At 46.0% G+C, this 10,834-nt stretch overlaps 2 pseudogenes; one reads left to right on the plus strand and one right to left on the minus strand.

Moving 5' to 3' along the window:
* Positions 1–303: 303 nt before the first annotated feature.
* On the minus strand, positions 304–3,963 carry LOC119454614 (NKAP family protein CG6066-like; annotated as a pseudogene).
* A 538-nt stretch (positions 3,964–4,501) lies between these two features.
* LOC119454615 (mediator of RNA polymerase II transcription subunit 4-like) lies at positions 4,502–7,109 on the plus strand (annotated as a pseudogene).
* The last annotated feature ends 3,725 nt before the right edge of the window (positions 7,110–10,834 follow it).

Raw genomic sequence — 10,834 nt, forward strand, 5'->3', positions numbered from 1 at the left:
ACACACATTTATGCATTTACTTTGTGTGTGCCTATATTTTGTGTGCGCCAAGTATGCTTACATTTCTATTGCCTCTCCCCCTTTTTTTAAAAGTAAACTCTAAAAAGTTGATCACCAGAACAAAGATGCCTTTAGGGTTGTCATTACCAGATCGGGGCAAGGTGGGTTCTGTTGGGAACCGTTTAACACATTCTGACTGCAAGGCAGAGATCGAATGGAAGTAGTTTATTATACAAACATGCGCGCAGTGGGCATTACTGATGGTAAATATGAACAGTATGCTTACATCTTTCACTGCACGTGTGAGAAGTGCCCTCCTCCTCCTCTACCCCCCCCCCCCCCCTGCAACAGGAAAGCACAAGCAAATGATGAACACATGAGCAGACAATGTTTCTGAAACAGTCCTTCATCTGTCACTGTGCAGTTTGGCCTTAATGACTTCCTTGAACTGGGACAGAATCTTAGTCTCCCTCTTTTGACGTTCCTCCCTGTTGAACATGGCCAAAGCTCTCTTCTCATCCGCACTATAGATTTGGTTTTCCTTACGCAGACGCACAGCCTCCATGCGACGGTGCCTGTTTGAGTGAAGAAAAAAAAAAATTATATAAAACGACTGTAACACAGGTGTGACATGATGCACTTTTGGTCGCGATCGAGCCCAACTGGGATCGGAATTCACTATTGGTCGCGATCGAGCCAACTGGGATCGGGATTCACTATCCCGGTTGGCTCCTTTGCACAACTGCAAAAGTAATCGCAATCGAGATATTCTATGCCGATCGGACTTGATCGTGATCGAAAGTGCCCGTGTGACACTCTTATAACATTATCTATAATTTATCACAGCAGCATTTTTGAGGATTAAAACCCTAAGGTTATCTATGCATTAAAAAAAACCACATAGTGGAAATTAAAACATTTAAGCATCTAAACCACAAACAAGATGACAAGATTTAAAAAAGTCTAAAATCAGTGCTTGGTTCCATCACAATGGAGCTTCATGAAAATGTAGTGCATCGCATCTGCTTACCTCACATGCACTGACAGCAGACCATATATGAAGCGTTTGAAATTGTGTGCCATATTAGTGTGCAATCACAAGATCATCGATGTTGATTCAGGCTCATAAGGCGCTGTTAGTCTAGACAACTTCACTACATCATTTCATCTATGTCAGGTTCCATGGAGAAGCAGTTCTCCCAAGGGCATGTAGGTGTGAACTATGCCTCTAACGCGCTATTCTGTACATCGTTAAGGATGCCTATTCAAAGGAAATTCTATGGTGCTGGATCAGCTATACATGTTACGTTTGACTGTACTTCTAATTCAAATTTGTTCAAGAGTACAAATTTGTTGTATATAACTGGTAGGCTTTTCCTTGTAGATTCACAATATATTCAGATGCATACCATATTTTCTTTCGAGACGTACGAGCCTTTGAAAATGCGAATATTTTGTGTTGTTGATTCACCCATTTTTTTTTATCACCACATACCTGCTGCCCGACATGACGTATCCGACGGACTCAAATGACTCAATTTCGTTGCTGGTGAGGCCAATTTCTCCTCTCTTGGAATACGCTTTCCCTCTGCCACATATGCGGCCATTGCTGCACCTTCTCCTGGCAGCAAGGCCTTGCCATAACTGTAAGGGAAGAGAGATTAGCAAAGGGTCGTGTCCTTTGCCCGAAGGGCATTGTTTGCAGAACACTGGGCAGAAACTTTGTTTTTGCAAATGCTAAGAAGGTCACAACTATTAACCTGTTAAAGCTAAGATTAGCACAGTGCACTTACTCTTTAGCAGACAGTTGAACATGTTGTTTTGGAAGGGGGCCGATTACCTCATCATCATCATCTGAATCGTTCTCTCCTAAAGGATAGAGGAAGACAGACAGACAACTCAGAAATTTATGCACTTTTCTGTCAAAAGAAACCCTAAAATATACAAAGCTTTAGCTTGTGAAATAAGTCCGTTATGTATGCCACAACACACTATCTCACAGTATGAGAAATGAAGTGCAAGATAATTTACAGGTGGTACCAGTTCTGACTTTTCACTGCGTTAGTACATTGGGCGCAACAGGGTACAATGCAGGAAACGATGCTTAAATTAGATAGGTACGCACAGTTATCTGCGTAACTAAAAACTGCTGCTACAAGGGTGTCTAATAGAAAAGCATGGACAATAGGTACAAGATAGCAGGTATATATTGCACGAAAAATGACAGTAGCTAAGAAAGAGGAGCACGAAGCATAAGTGCAGCTGTCCGACTACATTTATACTGGAAGTTACACCCCAATATTAGATGTTACCATCACTTAAAATAATATTGCAGACATATCATTGTCAGTTCCTGTTATAGTCATTTAAAGACAGCTCTTGCCCCCGTGTTCTTCTAGTTTCGTCACAATTATTTTTTCCCCAATAGCTGCCATCATTAATCAACTGCAACGTGCCCAACTTCACATTTTTCTGCTAGGTGCAAATATAGAATAGGCAGGAGGCTGCATGTATCAGGACACACCACCTTTGATTTTTGGTACTCACGTCGTTTGTCAACCCACATCTCAAAGTCACTGTCCCAGCATTGCGCTTCCCAGTGTCCGAGCGTTCAGAGTCTGAAGAACTGGATGAACTGGAGGAGCTACTCTTGCGTCGATGGTGGTGTTTCTTTGCCTTCTTTTTTGCCTCTTTCTTTTTGTGCTTTTTCTTTTCTTCTTGCGTTTTTTGCTCTTGTGTGTGGAGGACTCCTGCTGTGCTTGTGCTTACGCTTCTTTGATTTGCTTTCTGCAATGAAAATACCGAGCTTTTGGGGGCAAGTTCCACAGGCAAGGTTGAATTTCAGGATTGACAAATTAATGCCTATCAGCTGCACTGACCAAACTCAAAGAAACTGATTCTTGGTGTCAAACTTACTTTTCTGAGCATCGGGCGATTCAGTGCTGGGCTTCTTCTTGCCGCTTTGTTCTTCGTCAGAACTGCAAAATTATAAATGCAGTTACAACAGCCAGTACTGACTATGAATTACAGCCCTAGTAAAAAATAATAATAATAATAATAAAGTCTGCGGCTATTCACATTCCGAGCTCTTGCAGCACGCAACTATAGTAGCCGTCAACGTTTTTGGTCACTTTTGTCACTAGCAAGGTGCTAAAATAATAATTTAAAATAAATATGGGGTTTAGTGCAAAAACAGTTCTGATTACTGAGGCACGCCGTCTGGGGGACTCCGGAAATTTGGACCACCTGGGGTCTTAACGTGCACCTAAATCTAAGTACACGGGTGTTTTCGCATTTCGCCCCCATCGAAATGCGGCCGCCGTGGCCGGGATTCGATCCCGCGACCTCGTGCTCAGCAGCCCAACACCATAGCCACTGAGCAACCGCGGCGGGTCTTAGCAAGGTGCTGTAATGTGCCTTGCACATAAGATTTCTCTTATGATACGCACGTAGGTAAAAGGAGGAAATAATGCACTGCCGCTTACTTAACTGGCCGTTCTGGAGATTCACCCCACAAACTGCGCACACCTTGAGTGCCTATTTTTTCTCGTTCCTGCCTCCTCCTGAAATGAAGCGAGAGAAAATAAATATAAAGGTAGGGTGGGAATGAAAATAGGAAACTTGTCACAGGCTTTCTTCGCGAAAGTATAACTGCCGAGTGTTTCTAGACGCTTGCCGCTGAAAAACATACCTAGCCATGAAACTGTCTGTCATATCAGCAACGGTCGTCTGAAATTGCTCTGCGAGGGACCATCCTCCCGATCATTCCGGTGCTTAGCGTGGTCCGAATCGATGGCCTACGAGAGTTGTCAGTCAATCAGTGCAGCAGCAGAGCAAACGTACGTTTTACTAGCATATCGAGGCGCGCTTAGCAGCTACTTTTACGCACCTGTAATCCTTCTTCCTGAAGCTGTCAAAGCTAGGTGCCGCGGCGGGCACCTGGTAGCGAAGGCCACTACTCATGATGACCACATTCGATGGAACCGTTTAATACGTTTCAAACGTGCGTTAAACTTCTATTTGATGTCAACACGGAGTCATTGAATAAACGGAGTTCACATATTTGGAGCCTTCAAGCTTCAACCCCTTGAACTTTGCTTCTCATCGCAACATAAGCTATAATACGGTTTCAGCCGTGCAAACAGTAGTTTCTGTTTTGCACGGCATTCGTACTACTACAATCAACGCTTTTTTTTTCTTTTAGACCTGTGTATTTTAGGCCAACAATTTGTGGTCATCACAAGTTAAAAAACAGAAAAAAATGGTTTTCTTTTATGGTTTAATAATGACGCTCTTTTTGGTTTCTCAGTTTTCTCTTACTTTCTTTCCTTTCGCTTTTCATTTGCGTAAAACATGGCAGCTCCCCAGAGCACGCGAGAGCAGTTGCTTCTACTTGTCGATGACATCGAAATAATTGCTAAGTAAGTGCTAGAAAAGTTTACACGTCTAGACTGACCAGAAGCACGAGTGTGTTGTTCTTGCTTTATTTAAGCTTCAGTCAATGTTCCTTTACCCTGTCGGCTTCGCATCATTCTCCACCCGGTGCTTTGCTAGCGTCGCCGCGTTTTCCATTGCCGGGAAATCTGTCGTTCTTTTGCAGAGAGCTGTTGAAACATATGCTCCGAAGAATCAACGACTGTCAGCGGCAGAACATAGTCAGCTTGCCGAATTGCTAGTTTCAAAGGACGAAGAGCTGAAACAGACACTGGTGATCGGTAAGCTCATCCTACATGCGCGATCAGTGTAGCACTCGCGCGTGACGTTTTTGTGGCTTCTTGTTTCAGCTGCAGGACAGGCAGAAGTACAGAAGACGATAACAGCCTCCAAAAGAATAAGTAGAAAAGCAAGGACCAAACATCCATTTGCTTCAGTGGCAGCTGAAAGAAGCGGAACATTTGCTAGTACGTTATTTGAACGTCGGAGAACGACGTACGGCACAAGAAAATCAAAATCATTTCTTGAAAGCAAGGTGACGAAGCATGGCTGCCGTGAATTTCTACCATGGCGAAAAGCTAGCACTTACACTGTGTGCTACGTTTTGCAACCTTTGCGTCGTGTACTGAGTTACATGTAAAGTGCACCTTCCCCTTCCCCCGCCCGTTTAATCCTATTGTTTGGTCACTTTCCCTGGAAAGCAGAGAAGTGCACACGCGTGCCCTGTGGGTAGCAGCAGAAATTTTTCTAAGGGGGGGACGAGCCCGATGTGCCGCCCCCAGGCTATGTCATTGCACATGGCGGCTGTCGCCAGTCGGGTTATTAAATTATATCATTCTGTCAGCTTTCAGCTCAAGTTATTACTTTAATATTGCAGCCAACCCATGCTAGCTTCCTCCATTCGGCCAAGTAACGATCTTTCCAGCATTTAATATGCAGACGAAAGCAAGGAAGACAGACCGCTACGGTCGACTGAATTTTATTTTGGGAAGCACCACGCATAAATACAGTGTTGGCACATAAGCATCATGCCAGGACTGTGCTTGCCCTTTCACTTGATGCATGCAAGGTACTGTACAGGAACGCTGATAAGGCACAAGAGAAATAATACAGTTAAACCTGAATATAACGAAATTGACAAATTCCCGAAAAACTCGTTATAAAGAGGATTTTTTATATGCAGCGTTCGGCATGAAAATTCGAAAAAGAAATGCTTACTGTATGTACTATCGCTCAAGATTTACTCCCAATACACTAAAGTTGTGATGAACAAAAAAAGGCCCAGTTTCGCTTGAAAGGCGAAGCATCAATTAATATACGAAGTAAGGATAGTAGTCAAACCTCGTTAATACATACCCGCTTAATGCGCAATTGCGGTTTAAATGTAGTCGCGAAGATTCCCCACCCAGCCCCCATTGAACCCCATGTATTGGCTGACCGCTTAAGCCGTAGTTGCTCATTGCCCACCAAACGGTTAGTGCGTACTATTTTTCTTGTTCTACACGCACAGGCACAAAATCGGCAAAATCTCATGTGCGCAGACGTTCGATTCTCGAGTTGCGACGACGCCGGACGACAGTCGCTAGCGATAGTGAACTTACAACATGGCTACCATGACGTATTTCGCCGTGAATTCAAGTGCGCCAAGCGTGACGCCGCTGCTTCGCATTTGTGTCGCAGCGGAGAAGGTGCTTCGGTTGCTGCTCATGCAAAAATGACAAAATTTGGGGCGAAATCTCTAGGTTGTCGGCGGGGAAAATTCGTTATTTCGAGGGGGCTCCCGCTGCCACTTCGTTTACGTAGAGGTCTCAAATACATGTGCTTCTATGGAGTAACGGCGGAGAATAGAAAAACTTCGTTATATCCAGGAATTCATTATATGGAGGTTCGTTATAAGCAGGTTTAACTGTAGAAGGATAGCTGATAATTAAAGCAGCTGTTAGTCATTCCAGTGTTCTGTTTGTATCCTAATGTGACAATGAATTGTGTGTATTAAAATAAATTATATTTAGTTCTCCCTGAAATGAAGCTTAATACACAGTAGCGCTTTGTTTTCCTTGCTGCTGTGTATATCTCATTAATCCTAGAAGGTGCACACAATGGCCATACAGTTTTCGGATGTCATGTTGCTCGATGCATTCAACTGTTCATTTACCCTGGAATTGTATCTACTGTGCTAGAGGGGAAGAATGAAAGTGAAAACTGTTGTACTTGCTCATGTCATATGTGCTTGTTCTAGAGCCACAGTGTATGTGGCTCACACACATGAGAAGAAAGCTAACAATGTGACGAGCCTGTGCTGATAGTGTCCAATGCATGTTCCAGTGGTGCAATCACTTTTTGGTGGCCTATTTCAGTCTACAGCTATATATCAGGCGAAGCAGAAACTGCAGAGTATTGAGAAAGCAAATGCGAGGGCAGTCTCATCTGAAGAGCTTATCAAATACGCCCATCGGATCAGTGCCAGCAATGCAGTGGCAGCACCACACAACTGGCAGCAAGGTGAGTTTGGTGCAGCATGTTCACTTGCATGCTGTAGCTTTGTTTTCATTCACGATGACCTCATTTGGTTTTGTCTGCCTCTAAGGTGACCCACGAAGGCCATACCCGACGGATATAGAGATGCGACAGGGTTACCTCGGCGGCTGAGCGATCTTCCTCTCACAGGGCCACCCTTCAGCCACAGGGGAGCTTGGGAGACCTGAATGCTGCTCGTCATCTTGGTGAGCCACTACCTTTTACAGCTTGAATACAGTCAAGCTGCATTCTCAATTTAATTTATCCCAAGGCTTAGGTAAGAGCACTGGAGGAAGAGGCCGGTGCTAAGTTCAAAATTAAAAGACTGCTAAGACTTACGTTATAAGTCACAGCAGCAACTAAATAAAGTTTGACGACTGTTCAGTAGAACTAAAAAAAAAAAGTAAGGAAAGGAGGGAAAAAGAAAGGCTTAGTAGTGGCACTTTGAAATTGTAGGGTGGACGATTCTTCTTTCTGGGGTTTTACGTGCCAAAACCAGTTCTGATTATGAGGCACGCCGTAGTGGAGGGATCCAGATTAATTTTGACACCGGGGTTCTTTAACGTGCACTACAATGCAAGCGCACAGGCGTTTTTGCATTTTGCCTCCATCAAAATGCGGCTGCCGCGGCCGGCATTCACTCCCGCGACCTCGTGCTTTTAACATGTGGGTACACCTATATACAAGGAGTTCCTTGGGGTCCACCACATTTCAGACTGGCACTGTAGCAGACAGCTGCATTGGTTGTTCTGAAAAGCTGCGGAAAACTGGTGCACAGGGCCTATGCAACATGAAAACGTCTATTATGGATGCCTTTGGTACAAGAGTCACAAAAGCTTATTAGCAGATGGAATAGCTGCCTATGTTACCCACACTTCCCAGTTAGTGTATAATGTGATGTATATTGCCACTTATTTTAACAGAGTGAGTGTGTAGCTGTTGTGCTGACTTGGTTCAGGGCAATCTAAGGAGCTTTGAAAAAGTTTACATTTTGCAAATAGTGTTACCAAGCAATGCTCGAGACAATGCTGAGGACAATACAGATGACGACGACGCTCTCTGATGTCACGCGGACTGGTTTTGCATCTTGTATGCCTTGCATGCCAGTTGTGAAATTCTGTAAATATAATTGAAACCTCTTTTCCCCGTAATGTTTGGTGGAGGTGCTGGGTATCCCAGACGCACACGGAATGCGCAGCCGGCGCTCCTTGGCTGCATCGGCCATGCCAGCTCAAGGCGAGAATGCTTTGGCTCGTCGCCACCCGCGCCCACCGTATCCTGGCACAACGTGCGACCCTGGCACCTTTTCCGGAACGAATAACACCAATGTCAAAGATTGGCTTCAGCTCTACGAACGCCCACGTCTTTCCCGCTCGCCTCTGCCTCGTCGCTGGGGCTGGGACGCGCTCTGCCCTTCGTAAAATTTGCCTATAATTCCTTCAGACATGACTCTGCGGGTTTTTCTCTGTTTTATCTCCTGTACGGAAGAAATCCTACGCTGCCATTTAACACATTGCTTCCACCGTTCTTGACTCGTCGTCAGAATACGCCCGTGAAGCTATCTTCCGAGCTGTCGAGGCCCGCCAGATTGCACGCCTGTGCCTTACAGCTTCGCAGGAAAAGCAACGACGCTTCTATGGTGCCTGCCACCGCGATGCCCACTTCAACTCTGGTGATACGGTCCTTCTTGGACACTGTCACGGCGAGTTGGCCTTTGCGAAAAGTTGATTTCGCCTTACTCTGGCCCGTACGGGTCTTGCGCCAAGTGACCTACATCACATATGAAATCACACCCCATATGTGATTCCACATATGGGTGATTAACCACGTCTCGATCTTCCACCGATGTCGTCCACGTCACACGCCTTAAGCGATACCACTCGGACGATCTAGTAAGCACCAGGACGGCGTCTTCGCCGACGGGGGTCATGTTACCAAGCAATGCTCGAGACAACGCTGATAAATGCTTTTCCGTTGTCGGAGACAACCTTTTGGGGAAGGCCAAACGTTGCAAAGTGGCTTCGGAGGCATCGATGACAACTGCGGATGTTGCTTGCGTCACGTGCCGAACTTCCACCCACTTCTGTGTGCGTCCACAATAACCAAGTAGGTGCGCCCGAGTAGTGGCCCCGCGAAGTCAATGTGCACCATGTGCCATGGTGTCTGGGGACGGTCCCAGGTGGGAATAGGAGCTTTGGGTGGGCTCTTCTGCGTTGAACGGAATTCACAGCACTGTCGCACCATTTCTTCGATCACCTTGTCGATTCCGGGCCACCATACGTAGCTCCTTGTGCCTTTTTCATGGCTACCATGCCTCGGTGACCAGCATGTAGAAGTGCTAGGACGTGAGATCCTGCTGAGTTTGGTATGATCAGCCATGATCCAAGTGTGATGCACTCACAATGAAATGCTAGTACGGGCGCTCTTCGTCGGTAAGGAGTGAACTCTTCTCCAGTGAGTTTTTCCACTGTGCCATCCTGCACTGCCTTGTACAACCTCTGGAGGATGCTGTCTTGTTTTGTCAAACGTGCTATCTCTGTAGCAGTAAACGGAGGTCTCGACAGAGCTTCAAACTACAGTACGTCGCCCGGTGGCCAGGGTTCATCCAGACGTTCTGGTAATGATAATCGCTCAACGCATCTTCATTTTGATGGTTCTTGCCATGCCGGTAGATGATGTTGTAGTCGTATGCTGATAACTTGATGCACCATCTGGTCATCCGTGGTGAGAGGACTTGAGCCGTTGGCTTTCCTGGACCTAGTATGCCGAGCAGTGATTGATGGTCCGTGACGAAAGTCACCTTTCTTCCCGCAATATACTTGTGGAACTTGCGCCCTGCAAACACTACAGCGAAGCCTTCTCTGTCCAGCTGAGCTTAATTGCGTTCCGCCGACCCTAGCGTCCGAGATGCGAAAGCGATTGGCGCCACTTTATTCTGGTCATTACGTTGAGACAGAACAGCTCCTACGCCGTACGGTGAAGCGTCACATGAGACGAGAAGCTCCTTCTATTCGTCGTAGTGTGCCAGTACGGTTTGACTGAAAAGCAACCTCTTAAGCTTATCGAATGCTTCTTGATGGTTGGTCTCCCATCTCCACGTGGCGTCCTTCTGCAGGAGCTGGTAGAGACAGCTGGAAATTGTTGCCCTATTCTTCAAGAATCTGTCATAGAAAGCCAGCATTCCGAGAAATGATTGAAGTGCTTGCTTGCAGTTTGGTGCTGGAGCCTCTGTTATAGCTCGGACTGTCTCTTCGTTGGTGTGCACGCCTGTCACGTCAATTCGGTGTCCCAGAAAAGAAACTTGTCGCACTGCAAAAGAGCACTTGTTTTTGCCGAGCCGAAGGTTGTACTTGCGTAGCCTCTTCAGGACTTCTTCCAGTCTCTCGGCGTGTTCCGTGGCGTCTTTCCCACTGATGATCACGTCATATAAGTACGCGCAAACGCCTGTGATGCCAGATAGCATAGTCTCCATGAAGCGTTGAAAAATGGCTAGAGTGGCAGAGATTCCGATAGGCAACCGTTTGAACTTGTAAATCACTTTCAACGTGTTCAGGGTCAATATCTCTGCTGTTTCTGGCGTTACGTGAAGTTGCTGGTAAGCCTGTGCCAAATCCAGAGTGCTGAAGACCTTGCCTCCCCTCAAGTGGCTGAGGACTTCATCTGTAGTGGGAAGTGGGTAATCTGCCTTCTTCGATAACTGATTCACTGTGCAACGGTAGTCGCGGCATATTCTCAACCAGCCGCTTTCCTTTCGAACAAGTACGAGAGGCGTTGCCCAATCCGAATGCTGCGCAGGCTCGATTATGCCTTGACTTTACAGTCGATCAAATTCAGCTTCTACAGCTGACCGCAGCGCAAAAGGAACCGGCCGGGCTTTTAGAAA

This window comes from Dermacentor silvarum, chromosome 5 (assembly GCF_013339745.2).
Source record: "Dermacentor silvarum isolate Dsil-2018 chromosome 5, BIME_Dsil_1.4, whole genome shotgun sequence".
In the NCBI taxonomy this organism is placed as follows: Eukaryota; Metazoa; Arthropoda; class Arachnida; order Ixodida; family Ixodidae; genus Dermacentor; species Dermacentor silvarum.